Here is a 9,262-nt window from a genome sequence, read left to right as displayed (position 1 = left end):
AAAATATCTCCAAGATTGGAAGATCCCACTGTCCAATATTAGGACTATCAGTTGAATATGGACGGCTATTGTGCAACTTGTAGAGCTGTACACGTACCGAATTAGATCAGTTAACTCGCTCGACTCAACTCAAAAAAGTTCGATTTGATTCGGTTGGTCTGACATTGAGTTCCAGTCGAGTCAAGTCAAATTTTTGAACTCTAAAAAAAATTTTAACCTGAGTTCGAACTTGTCCAAGCTCAGCTCAACTCAAATCAAACCTCAACTTGAATAGACTCGGATCAAATTAGCTTAGTGACTTATTCTTTTGATTTTGATGCTGCTTCGTAAGTGTTTGATTAAATAACTCAATGAGGTGTTATACATACATTCTCCACAAAATTGCTTAGTAGTGAGGAATTGAGGAATGAATGTACATAAATAAATCACTACAAAAAAAATTTAAAAAAATTTAAAAAATCACATTATCAAATTGCCCTCAAATTAAGATTTTAATGTTGCCGACCGAGTGTTAGATGAAATACTTCTATATTATTGTTATTGTTTTGTATTTTGTATAAAATTGTAAATTCACTTTATGTGTTTGAGAAAATGTCGCATAGACTTGATCTTAGCTCGAATTTGACTCAATGGTTGATCGAATTGGGCCAAGCTAGCCAATCAAGCTCGAAGACTGAGCCCAGCTGAGTTCAGATTAGAGTTATCTACTGGCTAAGCTGAGCCAAGCCAAGCTCGAATTGGAGTTAGCCTAGCTATGCCGAGCTCGACTGGTCCGACCTGCGTACAGCTCTAGACTAACTTGCAACATTTGTAGTGACTAGTTAGCCACTGACAATGGGCCTCATCATATACATGTGGGCATATAAGTGCAGCCGAAATAGGCCAATTACTCCATGTGGTCCATTGAATAAGAACGAAATTCAGGGGAACCCTCTCAACCATAAATTGTGGTCCGCCCATAAGCCGGGCCCCACATCGCTACATAGATCAATCAAAATCATCCATGTAGTGGGCCCAACTATCCACTGGCTAATGTTGATTTTGGACCATCCTTTCTTGTTAGTTTCATGAAGGATATCAATCCAATGGTCAGATCAGGCGGTCAGTGTAATTTTAAATCATCCCATACAAAACCCAGTAAAATGATCTAGACCGTTGAATCTTGAGACCCATGTGACTTCATCCGTGGATGAGCAAGCAACACACCTTGAAAAGACCTCAAGAGCGATAGAGGCAGAGTGTGTTGTGCACCCACTCATCAGGGGGACCACAAAGCGGATGTTGAATCTGGACCGTTTGAAAATTAGTTTAGGCTTAGGATCCCGCGTGCATCTATCAGCCCTACAAACTTTTTGGTGCACTCTAGCAATGTATCCGGACCGACCGACCAATCAATATGCAACCTCTAGGAGGAGGGGTAGTCCAAAAGTATAATTCATTGCAAGATCAAAACCATCCTATCCGTCCACTCAAAATTAGATCAAGGGTCCAGCAAATAACCTTCTGATCAAGGGGTCAAGAAGAACCAATCGCTGCAGCTTTGGGCCATGTAGGGCTGTGAACGGGCTGGATTGTCTGATGGGCTTTCTGACCTGGCCTTGGGCTGAATTAGAAGGCCCAAGGGCCTGGCCAGGCCTAAAATTTAAGCTGGGTTGTTAATTGGGCCAGCCGGTCTGTATCTGGGACCCCAGAAACCGGACGAGTTTGGCTTGGTCCAGCCCGTCCCGTTTGTATTTCAGCTGCATTTTGTCTAAAGATGTACACAAGTTGAGTTAGCTTGGTCAGCTCGCCGACTCAACTCGGAAAAGCGCAGCTCACTTTTGCTTGAAATTGGATTCGAACCGAGTTGATTTGGTTTTTGGAGCTCGAAAAAATTTCGAGCCGAGTTCGAGCTTGCCCGTGCTCAACTCAACTTTGATTGAACTTCAACTTGAATTGACTTGGATCGAATCAGCTCGATGACTTGGTTATTTTGATATTGATGCTGTTCACCGAGTGTTTAATAAAATGACTCGGCGAAGTGTTGTTTCGGGTGTGTACATTCTTCGTGGGATCAACTGGTGGCGATGAAGGAATAGATACGAAATAAATCACTAAAAAATAAATAAATAAATTTACATTATAAGACTATCCTCATATCTTGATTTTGGTGCTGCTCGCTGAGTGTTTGATGAAATACCTATAAAGTGTTGTTATGGTTTTGCATTTCGTGAGAAATTAAAAATGTATTCTGTGTATTTAAGAAAATGTTGTACAGACTCAAACTCAGCTCGTTCTAGCCCGAGCTGCTGATTGAACCAAGCTGAGCTGGCTAAACAGGCTTGACGACCAAGCCGAGCCAAGCTCAAGCTAGGGTTAGCTTACTAGCCGAGCTGAGCTGCCGATTCAACTCATGTGCAACTCTGATTTTGCCGATATCATGCATGATGGGACACACCTAATGAACAGCCCGGATCTTACACAAATGTGGATGGCTGGCTGCGATCGGTCCCAGGGCATGCATTATCATCGCAGGCGAGACTCAGCTGTTTATTTTGGCCCATTGTGGGCAGGCTGGGCTCAGGCCTCGGTTTTACTTTATGGGCTGAGCTGGACATAGTTTAGCCCAGCCATTGATCACATGGTGTCCCATCAGTTGTCCAATCCAGATTAACTGACACATTCACTGGAATTGTAGGGTCAATCTGAGGCTTTTGAGGTAGTTGATCTCTGGCACATGTGCCAATGCTCGATCAGGACCTTTCATCATGTGGGTTCCATTATGTGCTCATTTCCTGGCCCAAAAATCAGGACTTTCCAATCACTAGATGGGCCATACCTGTACCTTGAATGTGATCACACCTATTCCGAGCCCTCTATTTATTGATTGGGCTTCAAATATAGGAACTATAATCCGGTGCATGGGCGGTGCACATTTACATGTGAAGCACAAGTGGCCCGCCAAAGGTAACGGTGGTAGAGGTGGATCATCATATTAGAGGGATCATAGGTGAATTGTTGCAATTGTTGTTGTTCAATTCAGACACGGCTACACATGTAATGAATGGCTCAATTTTATTTAAATTAGTGAGAACGCTGACAGATCTAAGAAGATTGGTGTAGCTATTTAAAAATGAAATATTAAGTGATTAACTGGTTTATGAAAGAGAGAGGTAGTCCTTTGGATGATTTTTTTTTTCCTTAAAACCAAGGACTTTTCTTACAATGATAATGAATTCCATAGTGTTTCTCAACAAAATTAATAAAAATAGAAAATTACAACTTGTTACTAATTTTATTAATACGGATATAAATATAGTACAATCAATAAAAGAAAAATAGGTAAAAGAGATTGTTAACGGCGGTCTAATGCTAGCGAAACAACGATGGTCTTAGCGGTACTTTGGAATTTGACAATCGTGTCTAACTTATGCTCAATGAGATTAGATATAAGCATACTCTCCTGTCCTTTCTCCATGTGGGCAGAGATCACCACCGGGTATGTCTCATCTTGACTTAAATAGACATATTTCAAATCAGAGGGCAAAGGTTTTAGGTCAAGCTTCGGCGGCTTGAGGTTAGACGGTAGAGGCACTATATCGATTTGGGGCAACTCTTCAAATTGTGGCATCCATCGGTTAACTTCAAGTACCGGTGCAGTATCAAGCATGACACACGTCTTCCTCATCATGTCATCATCGAAATTATGGGAGTGGGCCAGGCACGTCTCTGGAGGATCAAAGGATAAGGTAAGAGGCGTTCTATCTTTCACGAAAGAATCAATCATGTTAATGTCGTGGAAATCGTTATCATCCTCTGAATTGCTACCGTTATTGAAAAAGATGTTTGACTCCAATGTCAAATTTCTGAAAGACAGTCATGACACCATTCCTGCAATTGATAATCGCATTTGAAGTGGCTAGGAATGGGCGACCAAGAATGACGGGAATCTGAGTGCTCATTTATTGATGGGTTCGGTATCCAGGATGATAAAATCTACAGGGTAGTAAAATCTATCGACCTGGACTAACACATCCTCGATTATCCCTCTTGGTGCACGAATAGTGCGATCAGCAAGTTGTAGTGTGGTTAGGGTAAGTTTTAATTCACCCAATCATAACTGTTTGTATACCGAGTAAGGAATCAAATTAACGCTTGCTCCTAAGTCAAGAAGTGCGTGATCAATTCGATAGTTCCCAATTACACATGATATGGTTAGGCTACCGGGATATTTGAATTTCTGCGGCACGTCTTGCTTCAAGATGGCACTTACTTTCTCAGTCAATAAAATTTTCTTTTGAATACTCTACCGTCTTTTGGTTGTGCATAGATCTTTCAGGAATTTGGCATATAAAGGTTTCTGTTTTACGACATCAAGTAGAGGAATGTTGACTTTTACTTATTTCAACACTTCTAGAATATCCTGAGAGTTAGAGAGGGTTTTGGTGCGACCAATCGTTGGGGAAATGGAGCAACTGGCTTTTCTAGAAGTTCCGGTTCTAATTTTTGTGGGGCATCACTAGATTCATCATTGTTGTCCTCTTCTGGTTCTTGAGGCTTTTCGGGCCTAACCGGAAGGGTTTTATCAATGATCTTCCCACTCCTAAGAGTGGTGATGGATTTAGCGTGCTCCATTTGATTTGAAAAGCTAGGGTCACTTATTTCATATTGCAGTTTGGGATTGGGGAGAGGTTGAGCAGGAAGCATCCCCTTTCCTCCACTTGTTAATTGTGACTCTATCCTTTGAATAGACGACGCAAGTGTTCCTAATGCCATGTTAAGGTCTTGCAAGGCTTATAGCATACACTGATTGAAAAGATCTTGCTTTTCAAAATGTTTTAAAATTGGATCCTCTTTAGGTCTCTCTTGTTGTTGTTGTGAAGTTTGATTAAAGAAACCTTGAGGGGTAGCAGTTTGTCCATTCCTCCAACTAAAATTTGGATGGTTTCTCCAACCAGGATTATACGTATTAGAGGTCGGTCCATTGAAAGGTCTTTGATAGTTATTTACGGCATTGGATTGTTCATTCACCACCTCTCGAAAAGCAGGTATTGTAGGACAATTTTCAGTTGTATGAATGTTGCAATCACAGATGCCACAAACACTTTTATTAACCTTATCCTTCTTTCCTTCCATGGCCTCAAATTTTCTTATGAGCGTAGTCACTTTATACTTGAAATCATCCTCTTCTTTCAAGAGATACAATCCACTTTTCTCCTTAGATTGAGTCGGCTTAGACGTGGTGTTTGACTTTGGGTAATACTCCCATGATTGTGTTTTTTCAGCAAGACTATCGAAGTGATCCCATATCTCGCCAACATTTTTATTAATGAATTCTCCATTACACATTGTCTCGACCATTTGGCGCATGGAAGAAGTCAGTCTATCGTAGAAAAAATTTGTAATGCGCCATGTTTTAAAGCCGTGTTGTGGGCACGAACTGACCAAATCCTTGAACCTTTCCCAACATTGGAAGAATGTTTCATCTTCCTTTTGGGCAAAGTTCATGATTGCTTTTCTGAGGGTAATCGTTTTATGATGTGGGAAAATTTTCTTTATGAATTCTCTCTGCATGTCATTCCATGTGCCAATGGATCTAGGACGGAGTGAATGTAACCACGTCTTGGCCTTCTCTTTCAAGGAAAATGGAAAGAGCTTCAGCCTAATTGTATCCTCAGATACATTAGGAAAGTATAAGGTGGCTATAATCTCATCGAACTCTTTCAGATGTAGATATGGTTCTTCAGATTCAATCCCATGGAACTTAGGAAGGAGTTGGATAACCCCTGGCTTGATATCCATATGTCCTGTATTCTCAGGAAAAATCATGCATGAGGGCGTACTCACCCCCGCCGGTTGTAAATAATCTCGTAAAGTACGATGTGGGGGTGCTTGATGCACCTCATTCTCATCATGTGCTTCCTCAACCCTAGGTTGGGGTAGTGCATGAGGTTGATTTGCAACCATAATCTCAATTAACTCAAGGGAATTCGAGCGGTGTCTAGACCTACGATGGACAGTCAGCCCCTCAACTAATCCTCCTTCAGTCAAGAGACGTCGAGTGTTATCACGGGCCCACTTGGGCATGAAACACTTGCAACCCTTGATTTAAATTCTAAACCTAATCTTAAGAAAGGAATTAAGAATCTAAAAAGAAAGAAAGGTTGGAGAGAAGTTACCAAATTGGAGTCCCTAAGTTAAAAACCTGCAAAACAAACAAAACAAGTTAGTTTCTAAAAATAGAAAGTCTAAGATTATAAAATTCCTAATTAGAAGTAAACTAATTTCTAAAGAAAAAGAAGAAATTCCTAGAAAACAAATTAGGAAAGTCTTAAACTAGAAAGTAAGTTAATAAAAGAGATAAGAAAAATAGAAAGTAGAAATAAGAAAGATCTTACCAAATTAGAAGTTTCTATCTTAAAAGCCTATAAAACAGTAAAGTTAGTCTCAAAATAGAAAGTTCACAAATAGAAAAATTCTAGAAATAAAATAGGAAACAAGGTTAGGATTCTAAAAGAATTAGAATTAGAAATTTGCTAAAAAGGGAAACAAATCCTAATCTAGAAATAGAAAGGAAGAATTTAAGAAGGAAATTACCAATTTAGAAACTATCTCAGAAACCTACAAAATATGAAAACAGGTTAGTTTTTTAGAAATCAACAGAAAATAATCTAACCTAAAATTAGAGAAATCCTAATCTAAAACTAATCCTAAAACTAGTTAATTTCGGAAAGCGTAACCGTCAGTCCCTGGCAACGGCGCCAAAAACTTGTTCACTCTCCAAGTATAGGGTTGTGATGTAGTAATAAACTCGATGAGACCGAGGTCGAATCCCAAGGGACTGAAACCTGTACGTTATCTGAAACTAGGTGGAATTAGAACTAGACTAAGATGAAATCTAAATTGATTATAATTTGAGGAATAATGGTGACGTATTAATGTAAAACTTAAGAAATTTAGAGGTAAGAAATTAGGGATTCAGAGGATCCACTTGTAGGGATCAGGAAAATCTTATGCCTATTTCAAGAACTCAACTGGACTTAGAATCCCATCTTCATCCAGTTGAAGGGTGTAACCATGAAAATCAGCTGAACTTCCTTTGATATAGTTTTCAAGAGATGAAAGGTATAGGAATTAAAATGGATTCCATCACCAAACCATGCCCAGGAGAAAGTAAATAACAGAATTAAACTAATTACCAACCAATCAATAATGTATGAAGGTTAGGAAGGGTACCGTCATCCGACCATGCCCAGGAGACGATGGTGAACAACAGGGCTTCCTGACGTCATAAACATCAAAAGGAGAAAGAAATACTCAAAGCCATCGCAGATCTAATGTAATTTCAGTCACAACAGACCATTAAAGGCTAAAAACATTCCCTTAATAATCAAACTAAAATCATATTCAGTTCAAAAATTAAATTAAAAGCATAACATAGAGTCTCCCATCTCACTACAAGCTTCACCTCTTAGCCCTAGCTAAGAGGTTTAGCCCAACATGATTGGACTAGATCTCACAAAAATAATAAACAAAAAAAACAAATAAAAACTCTAAAGACAATACTCTCTCTGTCGTGGATTTGTCCTTCACGTCCACGCACTCCCCGATCCCCTCCCTGGCCCCCTCCCTCTCCTTTCCTTTTATAACAGCAGCAGCCGTCGGTGGCTAGGTCGTTCACCAACCTTATTTACGTAGAGCAGTTTGCAATAGAAAACATCGGACTGCGTACCTCTGTTCTGCGCAGCAAAAACGCATAACCGTATTGTGTTTAATTTGAATCTGAGACAAAGGATCGTCCAGATTTTCATATTCGCCTTCTTGGACAGAGTTAGGACCTTCATTGCAAAAGTTTGGACGGTCCGGATCATGCATCAAAATGTGATCTTGATCACGTTACAACTGGAGAAACCGGGCAGCGTCCGGACGCTCGTGAATACGCACGCCTTGCTGCGCTGAAGCTTGGCGGGGCCCATTATCAGGATTTCCAGATGAATCCATTCCGTCCATTGGATGCAGCAAGAAAAACCAGTCAGAAATGACATGAAATGGCTTGAATTCGATGTGGCCCATAGAACGTTTATTTCACCGTCAGTCTTTTGTTTGAACGGTTTGAAAACTGATCTTCATTGTCTTCTGCAATTTGGTCACCTAGGCTTGGATGAGAGGGCACGTGGGCTCCTGATGGACGGTCCAGATCCGACCGATGAAGCACGGTGGTGGCCCACAAGATCTGTCCGCAAGCCAAAAAAAATTCCGCAAAACAGAGCTTCGCATCTAGCGCTGTGATGGTTTGTGGGCCCATATTTGATGTAAGTGTGGAAATCCAATCCGTCCATTGCGTTCCTGGCGAAAAACCATTCGGGAAGGAGTAGTTTTAGTAGGTTCTTGTGTGGTCCACTGTACTAACTCAATTCGCCGTTCATCTTCCGTTTTCTGACGATTCACATGCGTACATGTGTATGGGCTAAAAAGGGAAGCTAGGTGATGGTCACGCCCCCCTTCTGGACACGTTGAACGGTCCAGATCATCAAAATATGATATAGGTGGGACCCACTTGCCAAAAACGGCCTCTGTGCGTAAAGATGCTGGATGGCCTTTTATATTTTGGAAATTGGAGTCGGTCAGCGTGTGCTGACCGACTTTGTGATATTTGGTGCACGGCCAGTGCACGTGCGCATGTGTATGCACGATGCACATGTGGGATACACTGTGATTTTTACGAGCAATCCAATACATCCATTTAGTTTGTATCCCCATTTAAGCCGTTGAGTCCAAAGCTGAGGCATATCCAGAGATTAGGTGGGCCCCACTTAAGGAATTAAGGGGTTGATCTGTCCATTGGGCCACTTCCAAAGGTATCCAATGGTTGAAATTTTACATGTACGGTTAATTTATGGCCCCCAGTCCATGTATGAAGTTTTGAGCTGAATGGATGGTTGGAACCATGTGATCTTGCATTCTGGACCAATTTCGGGCTCGTTTAATGTGAGTGGCCTAATTTTCTTGAATCTCTAGCATGTAATTTCTTCGATCTTGTTTCCCTGAAGTCCATCCCTTGCCTTGGTGACTTCGGAGCATAAATTCCATGTTTTTAGTATCCTTTTTAGTCCACGCTTATAAATCCACCTTGCAACACAAACACGATTAAAATAGGGCGTTAAACAGTATCATGTTCGTAAATTCAGGTAATAACTGAGGTCTGATATGCAATATTTGACCCTCAACATATGGTCAATAGGTCATGATCAAAGAATTATCAAGAAAAAACTCAATAATTTAG

General features: G+C 40.6%; 1 non-coding gene across 1 annotated transcript; it reads left to right on the top strand.

The window, feature by feature from the left end:
• The first annotated feature begins 5,398 nt into the window (after positions 1-5,398).
• On the top strand, positions 5,399-5,505 carry LOC131229957 (small nucleolar RNA R71). Its single transcript, XR_009163690.1, has one exon. It is a non-coding gene; the product is annotated as a small nucleolar RNA R71 (small nucleolar RNA).
• Positions 5,506-9,262: the final 3,757 nt, after the last annotated feature.

This window comes from Magnolia sinica, chromosome 16 (assembly GCF_029962835.1).
Source record: "Magnolia sinica isolate HGM2019 chromosome 16, MsV1, whole genome shotgun sequence".
In the NCBI taxonomy this organism is placed as follows: Eukaryota; Viridiplantae; Streptophyta; class Magnoliopsida; order Magnoliales; family Magnoliaceae; genus Magnolia; species Magnolia sinica.
The sequence above is the reverse complement of the archived record's forward strand: the minus strand, read 5'-3'. Positions and strand labels throughout refer to the sequence as shown.